Source organism: Eschrichtius robustus, chromosome 3 (genome assembly GCF_028021215.1).
Source record: "Eschrichtius robustus isolate mEscRob2 chromosome 3, mEscRob2.pri, whole genome shotgun sequence".
NCBI lineage: Eukaryota > Metazoa > Chordata > Mammalia > Artiodactyla > Eschrichtiidae > Eschrichtius > Eschrichtius robustus.
The window spans coordinates 161,196,240-161,219,539 of record NC_090826.1 but is presented as its reverse complement, the minus strand read 5'-3'; the positions used below and the strand labels follow the sequence as shown (position 1 = coordinate 161,219,539).

General features: G+C 35.0%; 1 protein-coding gene and 1 pseudogene across 3 annotated transcripts in view; one reads left to right on the top strand and one right to left on the bottom strand.

The window, feature by feature from the left end:
* The window catches only part of AKT3 (AKT serine/threonine kinase 3), a 379,319-nt gene that overhangs the window by 304,914 nt on the left and 51,105 nt on the right, over positions 1–23,300 (top strand). The gene's annotated exons all lie outside the window — the stretch shown is intronic.
* LOC137761744 (zinc finger CCCH domain-containing protein 15 pseudogene) lies at positions 1,281–21,621 on the bottom strand (annotated as a pseudogene).

The window sequence follows — 23,300 nt, the reverse complement described above, 5'->3', positions numbered from 1 at the left end:
ATCAGTTACTGAAAAAGGATCATTGACGTCTTTAGCTATAATTGTGGATTTGCTTGTTTCTCTTTTTAGATCTGCTTCTTGAATTTTGAAGCTTCATTGTTAGTTACATACACATTTAGGATTGCTATGTCTTCTTAGTGAATCTACCCCTTTTTCATTATGAAGTGTTCTTTTATATTTGTAGCATTAATCTTTGTTTTGAAATCTACTTTATCTGACATTAATATAAGTACTCCAGCTTTCTTTTGAATTTGTATATTTTTACCATCTTGTTATTTTTAACCTATATCATTATATTTAAGTGTATTTTCTCTTAGACATGATATAGTTGATTCTTGCTTTTTTTTTTGGATTTAATGTATGAGGATTTTATTTACAACGTTATTAACGACAACAACAAAAAAATTAAACGTAGGTTACTGCAGCTGATCCTGTGAGATTTAAGAAGTTCCATTTTAAATTGCCATCAAATTGTCCAAAGATATACAATACTAAATCTGTGGTTTTCTTTATGAAGTACAGTGCTCATATTTTAGGCAGTCCTTTTTTTTTTTTAAATAAATTTATTTATTTATTTTTGGCTGCCTTGGGTCTTCGTTGCTGCGTGCGAGCTTTCTCTAGTTGTGGTGAGCGGGGGCTGCTCTTCATTGTGGTGCGCGGGCTTCTCATTGTGGTGGCTTCTCTTGTTGTGGAACACAGACTCTAGACTCACAGGCTTCAGTAATTGTAGCTCGCGAGCTCTAGAGCGCAGGCTCAGTAGTTGTGGCACATGGCCTTAGTTGCTCCGAGGCATGTGGGATCTTCCCGGACCAGGGCTCAAACCCGTGTCCCCTGCATTGGTAGGTGGATTCTTAACCACTGCACCACCAGGGAAGCCCTAGTCAGTCTTTTAAACACATAAATACAAAAGAAATGAAATCACTCATTAAAAACTGTGTTAAATGAAGGGTATTTTAAATTTACATTTATGTTGTCCTTGTAATAATACATGCCCAATGAAAATCAGGAGCTTGAAGGGCAATTACACTTCCTACCTGAGTGGACAGTTAGAACAATCAATCATTTTCAGTTTATCATGAACTACTCTGAACTTACTATGAGATGTAGCCAAAGTCAGAATACAGGAGTTAGGGAGAATATTCCTTTTTTGGAGGCAAGTAAGCCCACCAGAATCTGCATGGAAAATAAACATCCTATTGAAGAATTCTAGGTGGAAAAATTAATGTAGTCAATTTCAACCATGCTGAGCTGGCTTAATTTTTTCATTGACTTGTATGATGTCATTCTTCTAAATCAAGTGTGTTTAAGTTCTTTTAGATCATCCACATCTTCCCCCAAAAAGGTTTCCATCAATAGGAATAGCATCGATGGCTCCATTTTTCTGTCCCTTCCCTTCATTGTCTTCTTCCAAATCACTTCTTTTGCCATTTTTAGCCCTACCTCTGTAAGCTTTGCTTAATTTGTTTTTATCTCTTTCTGAAGAATGTGTACTGAAATCTTTCAAGACTGGCTACAGTAATACCTGTCTCATCTACATCGCTCATTGAATCATCAGCCTCATCTCCACCTGTTCCCTGGGTGTAACAGGTATCGTCTGCTTCCTCCTCATTATCATCAGCTCAGGATGAAATTCAAACATCTCACAACTACTGAAAACTAGTGCCTACCCTGTTTTGAAGTCTGCTTTCCTTCTTTCCATTCCTTGCTTAAGTTTATCAATCTCTTCTTGTTTTTTCCTTGCATATAAGGAAAGATTCTGGAGTTATTTTGGCAGCATTTGGACCTAGGGCAGAACACTTTTTCAATTAGATCTTCTAATGAAATTCTCTGTTCTTTCTCTTCTTTCTTTTCATAAAAGATAAAAATATACAATACAATATAAATACAATACAATACAAATCCAGGAGGAAGTGTATCATGATACATGCAAATATCTCCCCCTCCATGGCATATCCAAAGCCAGCCATATCTGTTGTTTTCAGTAGCTTCAAAGAAATGTCTGCACACTAACAGTTTAGGAGTTTTTCTTTTCTGCCTCACTGTGCTTGTTACTCACTGCTTCTTCCAGTTTTTTTCTCATCCCAATTAACTGTAGTATACTTTTCAAGTTCTTCACTGCTTGCATCACATTTTCTCACCACAGTCAAGTCATGAGAGAACTTATACTTATCTCCTTTAGTGCTCTGCCCATGCACGTACCACAGATTCAGGATCTGCACCTTTACTTAGTTTTTGAGCAGCAACTACAGGTTTGAATAGCTCATTTAGCTCTTGCAATTCTTACTTCTTGTCATCTTTCTTCAGTTTCTCTTTGGCTTCCCTTTATGCTACCTGATGTGGATTTTGTTGACCAAATTGAACTTGATGAGTGACAGCCTTGATAAACTTTTGTTGCTTTGCTCCTTTCTTGTTCTTTAGACCAAAAGTTTTGTCTCCAGTAATCTTCTTTGTCTACTCCACTTTTTTGCTTCCCCCAGCCTGAGCAGGTTTCTTGGTTGGGGGGCAGGGGGCATTGTGGAGACAGTTGACACCAGCCAGACTTCAGCACAGTTGGATACCATCAGGGGATCTGGACCCATGGCAGGAGGAGGAAGATGAACACACAGCCACCTTAATCACTGTACCATACCTTGATTTTTTTCTTATTCATTAGATAATATATGACTTTTAATGGAATGTGCAGCCCATTTTTATTTAATTTGATTATTGACATAGTTGGGTTGAAATCTGCCATCTTGCAGTTTGTTTTTTATTTGTTTCTTTATCTGCGTTCTTTTGGATTTATTGAATATTTTTATGATTCCATTTCATCTGAGCTATTGTGTCATTAGCTATACTCCTTTGTTTTCTTCTCTTGAGATTGTTTTAGAGTTTTCCATATATATGCTTAACTTATCACACTGTACCTTCAGTTAATATTATAAACATATCACTTTCAATAGCATATTTCTGTTTCCCCTTCCATTCTTTATTCTATCATTTTCATATATTTTACTTTCACATGTTATAAACATCACAATACATCATAATTCTCTTTAGCTTTAGACAATTATATTTTAATGTGCTGAAAAATGCTTTATATTTACTACTAGTAGCACTCTCCATTCCTTTATGTAGATCCATGCGTCCATCTGGTATTGTTTTTTGTTTTGTTTTTTCTTCTTCATTGTTTTTCTTTAGCCTTTACTCTAAAGCTCATTTAGCTCCATGTCTAAGACATGATCCCCCTAATTTGGAAATATTCATGGAAAAAAGAACGCATTTGAAGGAAATATAGGCTTGGAATTGATGGGAATGTGACATTTTAGAGGGGAGACAAGTGTAAGAAGAAATAAAGTCATTATGATTGAAGTGCATGAAATAATTCTGAAGCTGGGAAGAACCAGCAATTTATGGTAGATGCAGAAAATGGAGAATTGAGCCTGTTAATTTGATATCATTTCTTGAAAATTTAGCTCATGTTTGATTGATCCACCTACTCGCCAGAATTATAAATCCTGAAGTAGGTGAATGACATAAGATGATTGGACCTTTTCAAGTTTGTTGGTATAGACTTAGGCAGAAGAGTTTGGAAAAGAGAATCTGATTTAGAGATTGCTGCAATGATACAAGTGTTAAGCAGTAGAGTCCAATGAAACAGAATAAAGGCAATGAGGAAGGAAAAAGAAATGTGAATTCTATAGATATTTTATTTTATTTTATTTTATTTTTTTTAATTATTAGCACCTTTAATTAATTAATTGTTTATTTATTTATTTTGGCTGTGTTGGGTCCTTGTTTCTGTGCGAGGCCTTCCTCTAGTTGCGGCAAGTGGGGGCCACTCTTCATCGCGATGCGCGGGGTTCTCACTATCGCGGCCTCTCTTGTTGCGGAGCACAGGCTCCAGACGCGCAGGCTCAGTAGCTGTGGCTCACGGGCCCAGCTGCTCCGCGGCATGTGGGATCTTCCCAGACCAGGGCTTGAACCCGTGTCCCCTGCATTAGCAGGCAGATTCTCAACCACTGCGCCACCAGGGAAGCCCCTATAGATATTTTAAAGAAGTAAGAATTAGTAATCCAGTATGACAATCCTGGGGAAATGGGGGAGGATTATTGCTGGTTTTTGTAATAATTTAATTTTAAATGGAATTATTTCAGGGCTAGAAATACAGCACTAACATTTGGAAATGAGAGCAAGAATCAATAAGGAAATTCAATTAATTTAAAGTTGTGGGAATGGATTTCCTCTATAAAAAGGAGAGGAATGAGAAAATAAATGGGAAAGGGGAGGAGACTTAGGGAGAGAGACACAGGGGGAGGGAAGGTATGAGAACACTGAGAGCTATGATTGAGTATTAAAAAATATCCATGGTCAGGAATGGGAGTTGGTTTGAGGACACATTTTTGTAAGGTGTGTCAAGGTCCTTTGTGAAGTATTATTTAAAAAGTTGCAGTGGCACTTTTCTGACTGAATCATGACTCTCTATTTTCTGGTTGAAAAACTCAGCATGAGGAGTTTGGTGATTGATGGCAGTCATGCCAATGTTAGTGATTGTTATTGTTTTCATAAGTAAAGCAAGGTTAGACAAGTATAACATGAACACTAACAAAGAAGAGAGAGAAGCTAAAAAGATGCTTCTAGGTAGCTTCATGTTGATATTCTCCTTATCCTACTCAAATGGTGGTTCAGTCTAAAACTTCAGGTCAAAGAAAGATGAGCCACAAATATCTACCAAATGTTCTGACAGTTTAACTTTAAAATTACTCTCTTCTGTTGATTGTGAGGCATTGCACTGAGGATATAAAAGAACACAGACAGCTGTCAAAACTAACGTTAGTTGTGATATGAAATGCAAATGGTTTAAGCTGTAAAAGCCCTCAAGTGGGTTAAAAACAAAATATAACTAGATGTTCTGTACAAGAATCTCACCTAAAACAAAATTACACAGAAAAGTGGAAAAAATAAGAGGATGAATAGAGGTTTAACAGTCAAATGTCACAAAAAGTAAACAGAGACAATTATAATTTTGAGCTAAGTAGATTTCAACACGTAAATATTAAATGGGAGAAGTCAGTTTGGGCATAATGAACAATAGTATGATCTCCAACATAAAAAGTAAAATTTTTGCACCAAATAGCATTTATGTGCACAAAACACTATTAGAAATGCCAGAAGGCCTGATAGAAATGCAGTTTCTTTCTTAATGTGGCAGATGTTCATCAACTTTGTTGATCTTTTGAAAGAGCCAGCTTGTGATTTTGGTGATTTTCTCTATCAGTTTTCAATTTTCAAATTTATGGATATATGCTCTCATTTTTATTTATTTTCTTCTCCTTATTTCAGATTTTATTTGCTCTTCTATTTCTGGTTTCCTAAACTGGAAGTGTAGATTATTGTTTTTAGATCTTTCTTTTCAAATGTATGATTCAATGCTATACGTTTTCCTATATATACTGTTTTTACTGCATCCCACAAATTTTGATAAGTTGTATTTTCATTTTTATTTGGTTAAAAATATATTTAAATTTTTCTTAAGACATCTTATTTGACCTATATGTTATTTAGAACTATATTATTTAATCTCTAAGTATTTGGAGTTTTTCCAGATATCTTTAACTTATTGATTGCCAATTTAATTCTGTTGTGGTTTGAGAGCATACCTTTGTATGATTTCTGTTCTTTTAAATTTTTTAAGGTGTGTTTTATGGCCTAGAATATGGTTTGTCTTGGTGAATGTTCTGTGAGCTTAAGAAGAATGTGTATTGCTACTGTTGTTGGAGAAGGTAGTCTATAAATATCAGTTAGATCCAGTTGGCTGATGGTGCTTTTCAGTCCTTACTAATTTTCTGCCTGCTGGATCTGTCAATTACTGATAAAGGGATGTTAAAGTCTCCAACTGTAATAGTGAATTAATCTATTTCTCCTTGCAGTTCTATCAGTTTTTGTCCATTGTATTTTGAAACTCTCTTGTTACATGCGTACACATTAAGCATTGTTACGTCTTTTTGGAGAATTAACCCCTTTATCATTATGTAATGTCTCTTTTTATCTGTGATAATTTTCATTACTCTGAAGTCGGCTCTGTCTGAAATTAATATAGCTACTCCAGCTTTCTTTTGATAAGTGTTACCATTGTTTCCCTTACTTATTTTTTAACCTGCAATTAATGCAGTCTTAGATCACATTAGTTTGTTTTTTTTTTATAGAAGTACAGTTGATTTACAATATCCTGTTAGCTTCAGGTGTACAGCCCAGCAATTCATTTATACATATGTATATTTTTTTGTCTTCAGATACTCTTCCCTTATAGGTTATTACAAAATATTGAGTATAGTTCCCTGTGCTATACAGTAGATTCTTGTTGGTTATCTATTTTATATGCAGTAGTGTTAATGCCAACCTCATAATTTATCTCTCCCCCCACCCCCTTTCCCGTTTGGTAACCATAAGTTTGTTTTCTATGTCTGTGAGTGTCTTTCTGTTTTGGAAATATCTGTTTTGGAAATAAGTTCATTTGTAACTTTTTTTTTTTTTTTTTTAGGTTCCACATATAAGCGATATCATATGATATTTATCTTTCACTGTCTGGCTTATGTTACTTCACTTAGTATGATAATCTCTAGGTCCATCTATGTTGCTGCAAATGGCATTATTTCATTCTTTTTTATGGCTGAGCAATATTCCATTGTATATGTATACACCACATCTTCTTTATCCATTCATCTGTCGATGGACATTCAGGTTGCTTTCATGTCTTGTCTATTGTGAATAGTGATGCTATGAACCTCATGTATCTTTTTGAATTATGACTTTCTCTGGATATATGCCTGGGAGTGGGATTGCAGGATCATATGGTAGCTCTATTTTTAGTTTTTAAGAAGCCTCCATACTGTTCTCCATAGTGGCTGCACCAATTTACATTCCTGCCAACAGTGAAGAAGGGTTCCTTTTTTTCCACACCCTCTCCAGCATTTATTATGTGTAGACTTTTTGATGTTGGCCATTTTGAGCAGTGTGAGGTGGTACCTCATTGTAGTTTTGATTTGCATTTCTCTAACAATTAGTGATGTTGAGCATCTTTTCATGTGCCTTTTGGCCATCTGTGTGTCTTCTTTGGACAGCTACATGTAAAAGAATGAAATGAGAACATTCTCTAACACCATACACAAAAATAAACTCAAAATGGATTAAAGACCTAAATGTAAGACCAGATACTATAAAAATCCTAGAGGAAAACCTAGGCAGCACACTGTTTGAGCAATATCTTTTTGGATTCATCTCCTAGAGTAATGGAAAAAATAATAATAAACAAATGGGACCTAATTAAACTTAAAAGGTTTTGCACAGCAAAGGATACCATACACAAAACGAAGACAACCTGCAAAATGGGAGAAAATATTTGCAAATGATATGACTGGCAATGAATTAATCTCCAAAATGTACAAACAGCTCATGTAGTTCAATATCAAAAAAACAAACAACCCAATCAAAAAATGGGCAGAAGATTTAAATAGGTATCCCCTCACTTTTAATCTCTATGTGTGTATATTTAAAGTGGATTTCTTGTAGATAACTTATGGTTGGGTCTTGTTTTTTTATCCGCTCTGACAGTCTTTGTCTTTTAGTTGTTTTTAGACATTGACATTTAAAGTGACATTGACATAGTTGAATTAATATCTGTTCATTGAATTAATAGTTGAAATTATTTTCTATTCATTGTCCTGTTCTTTGTATCCTCTTTTCTTTTCCACTTTTTACTTTTTTTCTGACTTGCTTGGTTTTAAGGGAGCGTTTTCTAAGACTGCATTTTTCCTTCTCTCTTAACTTATCATTTACACTTCTTTTAAATTTTTTTAGTGCTTGACCTTAGAGTTTGCAGTCTATATTTATAACTAATCCAAGGGCTTTTTCAAATAATACTATACCACTTCATGGATAGTACAACTTCCTTATAACATTGCTGTCATTAATGTCACTTTTCCATAAGCTGGAATTATTGTATATATTGTTGCATTATTATTTTGAACAAACTTTTTTTTTTGGCTGCGTTATGCAGCTTCAGGCTCTTAGTTCCCTGACCAGGGATCAAACGCGTGCTCCCTGCATTGGGAGCACAGAGTCTTAACCAATGGACCACCAGGGAAGTCCCATAACAAACTTTTTTTTTTTTTCTATTGGAATATGGTTGCTTTACAATATTGTGTCAGTTTATACTTTACAGCAAAGTGAAGCAGCTATATGTATAAATGTATCCCCTCTTTTTTGGATTTCCTTCTCATTTAGGTCACCACAGAGCATTGAGTAGAGTTCCCTGTGCTATACAGTAGGCTCTCATTAGTTATCTATTTTATACATAGTATCAATAGTGTATATATGTCAATCCCAATCTCCCAATTTGTCCCACCACCCCCCCATTTCCCCCTTGGTATCTATACGTTTGTTCTCTACATCTGTGTCTCTATTTCTGCTTTGTAAATAAGATTGTCTATACCAATTTTTTCAGGTTCCACATATATGCATTAATATACAACATTTGTTTTTCTCTTTCTGACTTACTTCACTCTGTAGGACAGTCTCTAGGTCCATACATATCTCTACAAATGACCCAATTTCGTTCCTTTTTATGGCTGAGTAATATTCCGTTGTATATATGTACCACATCTTCTTTATCCATTCCTCTGTTAATGGACATTTAGGTTGCTTCCATGTCCTGGCTGTTATGAATAGTGCTGCAGAGAACCTTGGGGTGCATGTGTCTTTTTGAATTGTGGTTTTCTCAGGGTATATGCCCAGTAGTGGGATTGCTAGGTCATATGGTAATTCTATTTTTAGTTTTTTAAGAACCTCCGTACTGTTCTTCATAATGGCTGTATCAATTTACATTCCCACCAACAATGCATGAGGGTTTCCTTTTCTCCACACCCTCTCCAGCATTTATTGTTTGTAGATTTTTTGATGGCCATTCTGACCGGTGTGAGGTGATACCTCATTTTAGTTTTGATTTGCATTTCTCTAATAATTAATGTTGAGCATATTTTCATGTGTTTGTTGGCCATCCGTATGTCTTCTTTGGAGAAATGTCTATTTAGGTCTTCCACCCATTTTTTGATTGGGTTGTTTGTTTTTTTGATATTGAGCTGCATGAGCTGTTTATATATTTTGGAGATTAATCCCTTGTTGGTTGCTTCACCAGCTGTATGTAAAAGAATGAAATTAGAACACTCCATAATACCATACACAAAAATAAACTCAAAATGAACAAACTTTTGTCTAATTATTTTAACTAAGAATATGGAAAAAAATATTGAATCTTCGTGTATTCCTTCTTTAATACACTTCCTTTCTTTATGTAAATCTAAGTTTCTGACCTCTATCATTTGCCTTCTTTTTGATGAATTTCTTTTAACAGTTTTTGCAAGGTAGGTCTCCTGGTGACAAATTGCGTCAGTTTTTTGTCTGGGAAAGTCTTTATTTTTCCTTGTTTTTGAAGGATAATTTTGCTATATACAGAATTCTGGGTTGATGCTTTTGTCTTTCAACACTAAGTATTTCACTCCATTTTTCATTGCTTGCAAGATTACTGAAGAGAAATTCAATGTAATTCTTAGCTTTGCACCGTTATAGATAAAGTTTTTTGCTGTGTGTGTGCGCATGCGCACGCACACACACCCACTTCTGCCTTCTCTCAAGATTTTATCTTTGTCTTTGATTTTCTTCAGGTTAAATGGCTATACCGATGGCTAAGTGTAGATTTGGGGGTACTTATCTAGACTGATATTCTCTGAACTTCCAGGACCTGTAGTATGGTGCCTAGCACTAATTTTGGAATACTGTTATTGCTTCAAATATTTCTTTTGTTCCATTCTCTCTCTCCTCATATTCCCATTACACGTACATTACATCTTTTATAATTGTCTCACAATTCTTGGATATTCTGTTCTTTTTTATTCTTTTTTCTCTTTGCATTTCAGTTTTGAAAGTTTCTATTAACATTTCTTCAAGCTCACTGATTCTGTCCTTGGCTGTGTTCTGACTATTGGTGAGCCTATCAAAAGCATTCTTAATTTCTGTGATGGTGTTTTTGATTGCTAGCATTTCCTTTGATGCTTTCTTAGAGATTCCATTTATCTACTTATATTATCCATCTGTTCTTGCATATAGTCAACTTTTTCTACTAAAGCCTTTAGTATATTGATCATAGCTGCTTCAAATTCCTGTTCTCATAATTCCAACATCTCTCTCTGCCATATTTGAGGCTTGCTCTGCATCTTGAAAATATATTTTTTATCTTTTAATATGTCTTATAATTTTTTGTTGAAACTCAGGCATTAGGTACTGAGTAAAAGAAACCGAGGAAACTGAGGTAAATAGGTCTTTAGTGGAGGTTTTATGTGTATGTCACTAGTTTATCAGGTTCAAATGTACTTAATAGTTTTAGTACCTTTTTTTTAGGAGGTAGTCTACATAGATGATCATGTCATCTATTTCCAACTTGTATGCCTTTTATTTCTTCTTTTTCTTACCTTATTGCATTAACTAGGATTGCCAGAACAATGTTGTATAGAGATGGTGAGAACAGATATTTAATTATTACTAATTTGGGGGAGATAGAATTTACATTTCCCCTTCTGATTATGATATTAGCTATAGGTTTTTTTTATGCATGCCATCTCTCAGGTTGACAAAATTGTCTGCTGTTTCTATTTCATGAACATTTTTATTATGAATAAATGCTGGATTTTGTTGAATGCTTTTTTTCTGCATTCATTGAGATAACTATGTGATGTTTCTACCTTAGTTTATTAATACATTGACTCACATTGATTGATTTTCACTTGCATGCCTGTGGTAAACCTCTAAACAATCATGGTATATTATCTTTTTTATATATTGCTAGATTATTTTAGTATTTTGTTAAGGATTTTGCATTTATAGTCATAGGAAATATTGGGCTATATTTTTCTTTTCATGTACTATCTGCTTTTAGAATCAGGATAATCCAAAAATAAGTGGTGTTCCCTCTTCCATTTTATGGAAAAGTTTGCATAGAATTGCTCTTATTTCTTCTTTAAATGTTGATAGAATGTCCTGTGAAGCCATCTGAACCTAGAGTAAAGAAATCAATTTATTTAGTGGATGTACGGTACCTCTTATTATCTGTTTCTTTTCAGTGAGATTTTGTAGTTTATCTGTGTTTCAAGGAATTTAAAAATTTTGTCTAATTGTTGAATTCATTGGCATTAAGTTGATGGATTATTTTCTTTATTTTTTCTATTCCTTTTACCTTGTTTTATAAATTAGCTCTTCCTTTTAGCCAATTATCTTGAAAACTTATTAGATTTGAATCCTTTCTTTTATAATATGAGCTTGTAGTGCTATATTTTTACTACCTCTAAGCACTGCCCTAGCTACATCAGGTAAGTTTTGTTATGTCATATTATGATTTAATTTTTATTTCAAAATGCTTTCTAATTTTCCTTGTGTTTCCTTCTGTGACCCAATGGTTTATTGAAGTGTGTTGTTTGATTTACAATATTTGGAGATTTTTTAGTTGTCTTTCTGTTTACATCTCTAGTCGAATTTTGTTGTTGTTAAGGAACAATTAAGGAACATACTTTGTATAATTTTAAATAATTTAAATCTATTGAGATTTGTTTTATGAAGAAAATATGGTTTATGTTGATGAGTGTTTCATGTGCATTTGAAATAATGTGTATTCTTCTCATTATATACAGTGTTCTATAAATGTCAATTAGATCAAGTGGGTTAATAGTTTTAAGTATTCTACATCCTTGCTGATTGTTTGACAGCTTGCTTTTATCAATTACTAACAGAGGATAAGTAAAATCCTGAACTATAATTATGGTGTTGACTAATTCTCTTTCAGTTCTATCACTTTTTCTTTACTTGAAACTTAAAGTTCTGTTCTTAGGTGCACCCAAATTTTAGACTGTTATATCTTCATGCAGTGAATTTCATCACTTCATCTAGGTTAGCCAATTTTGGGCATAAAGATTAGAGTGGATATACATGAAATAGACAATAGAAAAACAATAGAGAAAGTCAGTAAAACCAAAAATAATTCATTGTTTGAAAAGATCAACAAAATTGACAAACTTTTAAGTAGATTGACTAAGAAAAAGAGAAAAAGCAAATATTAAAATCACAAGTGAAAAACATTACTACTGACTTTACAGAAATAAAAAGAATTATGAGAATAATATGAACACCTGTACACTAATAAAGTGGGTAACCTATGTGTATTGGAAAAATTCCTAAAAATGTACAAACTGCCAAAATGACTCAAGTAGAAATAGAAATTTTGAATAGACCTAAAACTAATAAGAACTAATAAGGACAATGTAATCAAAAAACCAATAAAGAAAAGCCCTAGACCAGATAGCTTCACTAGAGAATTCTTCAAACATTTAAAGGAGAAATAATGCCAGTCCTTCTCAAACTATTCCAAGAAACTGAAGAGGAGTGAATACTTCCTGACTCATTCTGTGAAGACAGCATTACCCTGATTCCAAAATCATGCAAAGACACTGCAAGAAAACTATACACCAATACTCCCAGTTAATACACATGCAAAAATTCTCAACAAAACACTAACAAACCAATCAGCAGCATATTAAAAGGATTATACATCATGATGAAGTGAGTTGTATTCCAGGAATGCAAAGATTCATAATACTAAAATCGATCAATGTAATACCCTACTTTAACAGAATGAAGAAAAAACCCATGTGATTTCAGTTGGTGCAGAAAAAGCATTTGACAAAATTCAGCACTTTTTCATGGTAAAAGAAACAAAACAAAACAAAAAAAAACCATACTCAGAAAACTAGAAATAGAAGGAAACTTCCTCATCATAATAAAGGCCATGTATGAACCCACAGGTCACACACTTAATGATGAAAGTCTGAAAGCTTTTCCCCAAAGATAAGGAAGAAGACAAGGATTCCTACTTTCAGCAGTTCTTTTCAACATAGTACTAGAAGTTGTTGTCAGAATATTTAGAAAGAAGAGGAAATAAAATGCAATCAAATGGGAAAGGAAGTAGTAAAACTATCTCTGTTAACAGATGACATGATCTTATATGTAGAAAACACTAAGGAATACACACACACACCAAAAAACCTCTTAAAGCTAATGAAAAATCCAGCAAAGTTGCAGAAAAAAATCACACACAAAATACATTATATTTCTACACATTAGCTATATCTGAAAAGTAAATTAAGAAAACAATTCCATAGAAAATAGCATCAAAAAGAATAAAATATTTAGAAATAAATTTAACTAAGTGGATGTAAAATTTATATGCTGCAAACTACAAAACATTGCTTAAATAAATTAGACATAAATAAATGGAAAGACATCCCATGTTTGTGGGTTGGAAACTTAATATTGTTGAGATGATAATTACTGGTCAAAGTGGATGTTACTGATTCAGTGAAATCCTTATGAAATGGTCATATAAAATCATTTTAATATACTGCTGAATTCATCTTGCTGGTACTTTACTGAGGGTTTTTGCAGCAATGTTCATGGGGATATTGGTCTGTAGTTTAGAACATGCATTTCTTTTAAGACAACAAATCAAACCTCAGTAGAACAAAGGAACTACAATATAGCTCTGATCATATTCTGTGATCACATTGCAATAAAACTTGGAGCAATCAGCAAGGAAATACTTCTCTAAAACCCAAACGTTTAAAATAAACTTTAACATAATTCATGGATTAAAAAGTAGACACATTGGAAATCAGAAAATATTCAGAACTGAATTACAGTGAAAATTTGTGAAATGCAGCCAAAGAGGTTCTTCTTTTTTCCTTTTTTTTCTTTTGGCTGCATCGTGTCTTTGCTGCTGCACATGGGCTTTCTCTAGTTGCGGCGAGCGGGTCTACTCTTCACTGTGGTGCACAGGCTTCTCACTGCAGTGGATTCTCTTGTTCCAGAGCATGGGCTCTAGGCGCGCAGGCTTCAGCAGTTGTGGCACACGGGCTTCAGTAGTTATGGCACGTGGGCTCAGTAGTTGTGGCTTGTGGGCTCTAGAGCGCAGGCACTGTAGTTGTGGCGCCTGGGCTTAGTTGCTCCGCGGCATGTGGGATCTTCCCAGACCAGGGCTCAAACACATGTCCCCTGCATTGGGAGGCGGATTCTTAACCACTGTGCCACCAGGGAAGTCCAGAGAGGTTCTTAAATACTTGTATTGTGTTGAGAGCGGGAAACAGAAAAGAAAGGTCAAAAATTAATTAGCAAGTCTTCCAAATCAAATTAGGGGGGAAAAGACCAGCAACAGAATAAACCCAGTGGAAGTGAGTAGATGCAAATAACAAATATAAAAGTAAAAATGAATGAAATAGAAAGCAAACATTTGAAAGGCTCAAGAAAACAAAACTGCAGTTATGTAAAAGATTACAAAAGTAGACTAACCTCAAAGTTAATCAAGAAAAGTGAGACAGCACAAAAATATGTGAAAATGGGGCACAACTACAATACCGTAGTTAAAATATGATACAACTACAATGAAAGAATTACTTGATAATTTTTATAAAACTGTAAATTATCAGCTGACTCAAGAAAAATGTGAAAACATATCTATATCTAATCTTTAAATTAGTATAAAATCTGTCATCTTTTCAACTTCAGTGTTTCCACCCCAATACAGAAATAACAAGTCAAGCCCACATGACTTTTTTTTTTTAAAGATAACTAATAAAGATAGTGATTTTTTTAAAGTATTTATTTATTTATTTATGGCTGTGTTGGGTCTTCGTTTCTGTGCGAGGGCTTTTCTCTAGTTGTGGCAAGTGGGGGCCACTCTTCATCGCAGTGCGTGGGCCTCTCACTATCGCGGCCTCTCTTGTTGCGGAGCGCAGGCTCCAGACGCTCAGGCTCAGTAATTGTGGCTCACGGGCCCAGCTGCTACGCGGCACATGGGATCTTCCCAGACCAGGGCTCGAACCCGTGTCCCCTGCATTTGCAGGCAGATTCTCAACCACTGCACCACCAGGGAAGCCCCCACATGACTTTTTTAGATAAACTTCATACAACATTCAAAGAAAAGATAATTTCTATCATTAAAAATATTTTATACAAGTTGTTCCTGAAGAAAAGGAGAAAAACATGTTATATGCATCTGAAATTTATGTTACAACCTTGATATCAAACCCTGACAAGGCTCATACAGGAAAAAAATTATTGGCCATTTATGAACATAGACATAAATTATCCTAAGTAAAGTGTTAACCAGTTATTTCCAACAATGCATAAAATATTTATGTTCTCATATTCATGTTGAATTTTTTCTAGAAATATGATTAGATTAAAAAATGTTTTAATCTCATTTAACTTATTTAGAAATTGTATAATCCACATGATCATCTCAATCTTTTTAGAAAAACTTTTCATGAAGACGAAGTTAGAAACTATTCATTATTTTTAAAAACACATTGAAAACACTTCTGGTAACCTTAGAAGTAAATAGGTTAAAAAAAATTTTTTTTAACATCTTTGTTGGAGTATAATTGCTTTACAATGTTATGTTAGTTTCTGCTGTATAACAAAGTGAATCAGCTATATGTATACATATATCCCCATATCCCCATTCTCTTGCAGCTCCCTCCGACACTCCCTATCCCACCATTCTAGGTAGTCACAAAGCACTGAGCTGATATCCCTGTGCTATGCAGCTGTTTCCTGCTAGCTATTTTACAATTGGTAATATATATATATATATATATATATATATATATATATATATATATATATCAATGGTACTCTCTCATTTTGCCCCAGCTTACCCTTCCCCCTCTCCATGTCCTCAAGTCCATTTTCTAAGGCTGCGTCTTTTTTCCTGTCCTGCCCCTAGGTTCATCAGGACCATTTTGTTTTTTAGATTCCATATGTATGTGTTAGCATACGGTATTTGTTTTTCTCTTTCTTACTTACTTCACTCTGTATGACAGACTCTATGTGCATCCACCTCACTACAAATAACTCAGTTTCGTTACTTTTTATGGCCCAGTAATATTCCATTGTATATGTGTGCCACATCATCTTTATCCATTCATCTGTCAATGGACACTTAGGTTTCTTCCATATCCTGGCTATTGTAAACAGTGCTGCAATGAACATTGTGGTACATGACTCTTTTTGAATTATGGTTTTCTCAGGGTATATGCCCAGTAGTGGGATTGCTGGGTCATATGGTAGTTCTGTTTTTAGTTTTTTAAGGAACCTCCATACTGTTCTCCATAGTGGCTGTATCAATTTACATTCCCACCAACAGTGGAAGAGGCTTCCCTTTTCTCCACACCCTCTCCAGCATTTATTGTTTGTAGATTTTTTGATGATGGCCTTTCTGACTGATATGAGGTGATACCTCACTGTAGTTTTGATTTCCATTTCTCTAATGATTAGTGATGTTGAGCATTCTTTCATGTGTTTGTTGGCAATCTGTATATCTTCTTTGGAGAAATGTCTGTTTAGGTCTTCTGCCCACTTTTGGATTGGGTTGTTTGTTTTTTTTGATATTGAGCTCCATGAGCTGTTGTATATTTTGGATATTAATCCTTTGTCAGTTGCTTCATTTGCAAATATTTTCTCCCATTCTCAGGGTTGTCTTTTCATCTTGTTTATGGTTTCCTTTGCTGTGTAAAAGCTTTTAAGTTTCATTAGGTCGCATTTGTTTATTTTTGTTTTTATTTCCATTTTTCTAGGAGGTGGGTCAAAAAGGATCTTGCTGTCATTTATGTCATAGAGTGTTCTGACTATGCTTTCCTTTAAGAGTTTTATAGTGTCTGGCCTTATATTTAGGCCTTTAATCAACTTTGAGTTTATTTTGTATATGGTGTTAGGGAGTGTTCTAATTTCATTCTTGTACATGTAGCTGTCCAGTTTTCCCAGCACCATTTATTGAAGAGGCTGTCTTTTCTCCATTGTATATTCTTGCCTTCTTTGTCAAAGATAAGGTGACCATATGTGTGTTGGTTTATCTCTGGCCTTTCTATTGTGTTCCATTGATCTATATTTCTGTTTTTGTGCCAGTACCATACTGTCTTGATTACTATAGCTTTGTAGTATAGTCTGAATTCAGGGAGCCTGATTCTCCCAGCTCCATTTTTCTTTCTCAAGATTGCTTTGGCTATTCAGGGTCTTTTATGTTTCCATATAAATTGTGAAATTTTTTGTTCTAGTTCTGTGAAAAATGCCAGTGGTAGTTTGATAGGGATTGCCTTGAATTTGTAGTTGCTTTGGGTAGTATAGTCATTTTCACAATGATTCTTCCAATCCAAGAACATGGTATATCTCTCCATCTGTTTGTATCGTCATTAATTCCTTTGATCAGTGTCTTATAATTTTCTGCATACAGGTCTTTTGTCTACTTAGGTAGGTTTATTCCTAAGTATTTTATTCTTTTTGTTGCAGTGGTAAACGGGAGTGTTTCCTTAATTTCTCTTTCAGATTTTTCATCATTAGTGTATAGGAATGCAAGAGATTTCTGTGCATTAATGCTATATCCTGCTACTTTACCAAATTCATTGATTAGCTCTAGTAGTTTTCTGGTAGCATCTTCAGGATTCTCTAAGTATGGTATCATGTCATCTGCAAACAGTGACAGTTTTACTTCTTCTTTTCCGATTTGGATTCCTTTTATTTCTTTTTCATCTCTGATTGCTGTGGCTAAAACTTCCAAAACTATGTTGAATAACAGTGGTGAGAGTGGGCAACCTTGTCTTCTTCCTGATCTTAGAGGAAATAGTTTCAGTTTTTCACCATTGAGAACAATGTTGGCTGTGGGTTTGTCATATAGGGCCTTTATTATGTTGAGGTAGGGTCCCTCTCTGCCTACCTTCTGGAGAGTTTTTATCGTAAATGGGTGCTGAATTTTGTCAGAAGACTTTTCTGCATCTATTGAGATTATCATATGGTTTTTATCCTTCAGTTTGTTAATATGGTGTATCACATTGATTGATTTGCGTATAATGAAGGATCTTTGCATTCCTGGGAAAAACCCCACTTGATCATGGTGTATGATGCTTTTAATGTGCTGTTGGATTCTGTTTGCCAGTATTTTGTTGAGGATTTTTGCATCTGTGTTCATCAGTGATATTGGCCTGTAGTTTTCTTTCTTTGTGACATCTTTGTCTGGTTTTGGTATCAGGGTGATGGTGGCCTCGTAGAATGAGTTTGGGAGTGTTCCTCCCTGTGCCATATTTTGGAAGAATTTGAGGAGGATAGGTGTTAGCTCTTCTCTAAATGTTTGATAGAATTCGCCTGTGAAGCCATCTGGTCCTGCGCTTTTGTTTGTTGGAAGATTTTTAATCACAGTTTCTATTTCAGTGCTTGTGATTGGTCTGTTTGTACTTTCTATTTCTTCCTGGTTCAGTTTCGGAAGGTTGTGCTTTTCTAAGAATTTGTCCATTTCTTCCAGGTTGTCCATTTTATTGGCATATAGTTGCTTGTAGTAATCTCTCATGATCCTTTGTGTTTCTGCAGTGTCAGTTGTTACTTCTCTTTCATTTTTAATTCTGTTGATCTGAGTCTTCTTTTTTTTTCTTCATGAGTCTGGCTAATGGTTTATCAAATTTGTTTATCGTCTCAAAGAACCAGCTTTTAATTTTATTGATCTTTGCTATTGTTTCCTTCATTTCTTTTTCATTTATTTCTGATCTGATCTTTATGATTTCTTTCCTTCTGCTAACTTTGGGATTTTTTGTTCTTCTTTCTCTAATTTCTTTAGGTGTAAGGTTAGATTGTTTATTTGAAATGTTTCTTGTTTCTTGAGGTAGGATTGTATTGCTATAAACTTGCCTCTTAGAACTGCTTTTGCTTCATCCCAGAGGTTTTGGGTTGTTGTGTTTTCATTGTCATTTGTTTCTAGTTATTTTTTGATTTCCTCTTTGATTTCTTCAGTGATCTCTTGGTTATTTAGTAGTGTATTGTTTAGCCTCCATGTGCTTCTATTTTTTACAGTTTTTTTTCCTGTAATTGATATCTAGTCTCATAGCATTGTGGTTGGAAAAGATATTTGATATGATTTCAATTTTCTTAAATTTACCAAGACTTGATTTGTGACCCAAGATATGATCTATCTTGGAGAATTACATGAGCACTTGAGAAGAAAGTGTATTCTGTTTTTTTTGAATGGGATGTCCTATAGATATCGATTAAGTCCATCTTGTTTAATGTGTCATTTAAACGTTGTGTTTCCTTATTTATTTTCATTTTGGATGATCTGTCCATTGGTGAAAGTTGGGTGTTAACGTCCACTACTATAATGTGTTACTGTTTATTTCCCCTTTTATGGCTGTTAGCATTTGCCTTATGTATTGAGGTGCTCCTATGTTGGGTGCATAAATATTTACAATTGTTATATCTTCTTCTTGGATTGATCCCTTGATCATTATGTAGTGTCCTTCTTTGTCTCTTGTAATAGTCTTTATTTTAAAGTCTATGTTGTCTGATATGAGAATTGCTACAACAGCTTTCTTTTGATTTCCATTTGCATGGAGTATCTTTTTCCATCCCTTCACTTTCAGTCTGTATGTGTCCCTCGGTCTGAAGTGGGTCTCTTGTAGACAGCATATATATGGGTCTTGTTTTTGTATCCATTTAGCCAGTCTGTGTCTTTTGGTTGGAGCATTTAACCCATTTACATTTAAGGTATTTATCGATATGTATATTCCTATTACCATTTTCATAATTGTTTTGGGTTTGTTATTGTAGGTCTTTTCCTTCTCTTGTGTTTGCTGCCTAGAGAAGTTCCTTTAGCATTTGTTGTAAAGCTGTTTGGTGGTGCTGAATTCTCTTAACTTTTGCTTGTCTGTAGAGGTTTGAATTTCTCCGTCAAATCTGAATGAGATCCTTGTTGGGTAGAGTAATCTTGGTTGCAGCTTTTTCCCTTTCATCACTTTAAGTATGTCCTGCCACTCCCTTCTGGCTTGCAGAGTTTCTGCTGAAAGATCAGCTGTTACCTTATGGGGATTCCTTTGTATGTTACTTGTTGCTTTTCTCTTACTGCTTTTAATATTTTTTCCTTGTATTTAATTTTTGATAGTTTGATTAATATGTGTCTTGGCTTGTTTCTCCTTGGAGGTATCCTGCATGGGACTCTCTGGGCTTCCTGGACTTGTTTGACTAATACCGTTACCATTTTAGGGAAGTGTTCAACTACAATCTCTTCAAATATTTTCTCAGACCCTTTTTTTTTTCTCTTCTTCTTCTGGGACCCCTATAATTCGAATGTTGGTGTGTTTAATGTTGTCCCAGAGGTCTCTGAGAGTGTCCTCAATTCTTCTCACTTTTTTTTTCTTTATTCTGCTTTGCAGTAGTTATTTCCACTATTTTATGTTCCTGGTCACTTATCCGTTCTTCTGCCTCAGTTTTTCTGCTCTTGATTCCTGCCAGAGAACTTTTAATTTCATTTATCATGTTGTTCAACATTGTTTGTTTGCTCTTTAGTTTTTCCAGGTTGTTGTTAAACGTTTCTTTTATTTTCTACATTTTATTTTCGAGATTTTTGATCATCTTTACTATCATTACTCTGAATTATTTTTCAGGTAGACTGCCTATTTCCTCTTCATTTGTTTGTTCTGGTGCGTTTTCATCTTGCTCCTTCATCTGCTGCACATTTCTCTGTCTTCTCATTTTGTTTAACTTACTGTGTTTGGGGTTTCCTTTTCACAGGCTGCAGGTTCATATTTCCCATTGTTTTTGCTGTCTGCCCCCTGTGGATGAGGTTGGTTCAGTGCATTGTGTAGGCTTCCTGCTGGAGGGAAGTGGTGCCTGTGTTCTGGTGGGTGGGGCTGGATCTTGTCTTTCTGGTGGACAGGGCCGTGTCCAGTGGTGTGTTTTGGGGTGTCTGTGAACTTAGTATGATTTTAAACAACCTCTCTGCTAATGGGTGGGGTTGTGTTCCTGTCTTGCTAGTTGTTTGTCATGGGGCGTCCAGCACTGGAGCTTGCTGGCCGTTTGGTGGAGATGGGTCTTAGCATTGAGATCGAGATCTCTGGGAGAGCTCTTGCCAATTGTTATTACATGGGGCCAGGAGGTCTCTGTTGGTCCAGTGTCCTGAGCTCAGCTCTCCCACCTCAGAAGCTCAGGGCTGACACCAGGCCGGAACACCAAGACCCTGTCAGCCACACATCTCAGAAGAAAAGGGAGAAAAAAAGAAAGAAAAATAAATAAATAAAATTATTAAAATAAAAAATAATAATAAAATTAAAAAAAGAAGAGAACAACCAAACCAATAAACAAATCTACCAATGATAACAAGCGCTAAAAACTAAACTAATATAAACATAAAAATCCGAAACAAATCAGTCGCAGACAGCAAAACCGAAGTCTACAGTTGCTTCCAAAGTCCACCGCATCAATTTTGGGATGATTCATTGTCTATTCAGGTATTCCACAGCTGCAGGGTACATCAAGTTGACTGTGGGAGTTTAATGTGCTGCTCCTGAGGCTGCACGGATAAATTTAATTTCCCTTTTCTGCTTTGTTCGCACAGCTCCTGGGCTTCAACTTTGGTTTTGGCCCCACCTCTGCTTGTAGGTCGCCTTCAGGCATCTGCTCCCGCCCAGAGTGGACGGGGTTAACACAGCGGCTCATTAGGGGGCTCTTGCTCATTTAGGCCTTTTCGGAAGTCTGAGGTCTTCTTCCAGCATTCAGTAGGTGTTCTGTAGGAGTTTTTCCACATGTCGGTGTATTTTTGATGTATTTTTGGGGAGGAAGGTGATCTCCACGTCTTACTCCTCCGCCATCTTGAAGGTTCCCTAGGTTTTTATTGTCAAATAATTGACTGTAGGTGTTTGGGTTTATATATGGGCTTTCTTTTCCATTCCATTGATCTGTGTGTCTGTTTTTGTGCCAGTACTATGTTTTGATTACCATAGCTTTCTAGTATAGTCTGAAGTATGTGGTACCTCCAGCTTTGTTAAAGAACAAGATTGCTTTGTCAATTCAGGGTCTTTTGTGTTTCCATATGAATTTTAAGATTATCTGTTCTAGTTCTGTGAAAAATGTCATGGGTGTTTTGATAGAGATTGCATTAAATCTGTAGATCACTTTTGGTCTTATGACCGTTTTAACAATATTAATTCTTCCAGTCTAAGAGCATGGAATATCTTTCCATTTCTTTTTATCATCATTAATTTCCTTAATCAATGTTTTATAGCTTTCAGAGTATAGGTCTTTCACCTTCTTGGTTAAGTTTATTTGTTGATATTTTACTCTTTTTGATACGATTTTAAATGGGATTTTTTTTACTTTCTTTTTCTGATAGTTCATTATTAAAACTGTGGAAAAGTAACAGGTTTCTGTATATTAATCTTGTATCTTGCAACTTTGCTGAATTCATTTATTAGTTCTAGTAGTTTTTGTGTGGAGACCTTAAGGATTTCTATATAAAGTGTTATGACTAATGCAAAAGAAATAAAAGCAAAAATAAACACATGAGGACCTAATTAAAGTTAAAAGCTTTTGCACAAGCAAAGGAACCCATCAATAAAACAAAAAGACATCCTATGGAATGGTAAAAAAAATTTGCAAATGATATTACTAACAAGGGTTAATGTCCAAAATATATAAACAGCTCATACAACTCAATATCAGAAAAACAAGCAACACAATCAAAAAATGGTTAGAAGATCTGAATAGACATTTCTCCAAAGGAAACATACAGATGGCTAACTGGCACATGAAAAGATGTTCAACATCACTAATCAGAGGAATGCAAATCAAAACCACAATGAGAGATCACCTCATGCCTGTCAGAATGGCTATTATCCAAAAGTATACAAAGAAAATATGTTGATGAGGATGTGGAGAAAAGGGAAACCTTGTACACTGTTGGTGGGAATGTAAATTGGTGCAGCCACTTTGGAAAATAGTAGTTTCCTCAGAAACCTAAAAAGTGAACTACCATATGATCCAGCAATTCCACTTCTGGGTATTTATACAGAAAAAAATGAAAACACTAATTCATAAAAGATACATGCACCCCAATGTTCATATCAGCACTACTTACAATAGCCAGGATGTGGAAGCAACCCATGTGTTCATCAACAGATGAATAAAGAAGGTATGGTGTGTGTGTGTATGTGTAAATATATATAGAAATATTACTCAGCCACAAAAAGAATGAAATTCTGCCATTAGGAGCAAAATAGATGGGCCGAGAGAATATTATACTTAATGAAATGTCAGACAAAGAAAGACAAATACTGTATGATATCACTTATATGTGGAATCTAAAAAATAATACAAATGAATGTATATGCAAAGTAGAAATAGAGTCACAGATGTAG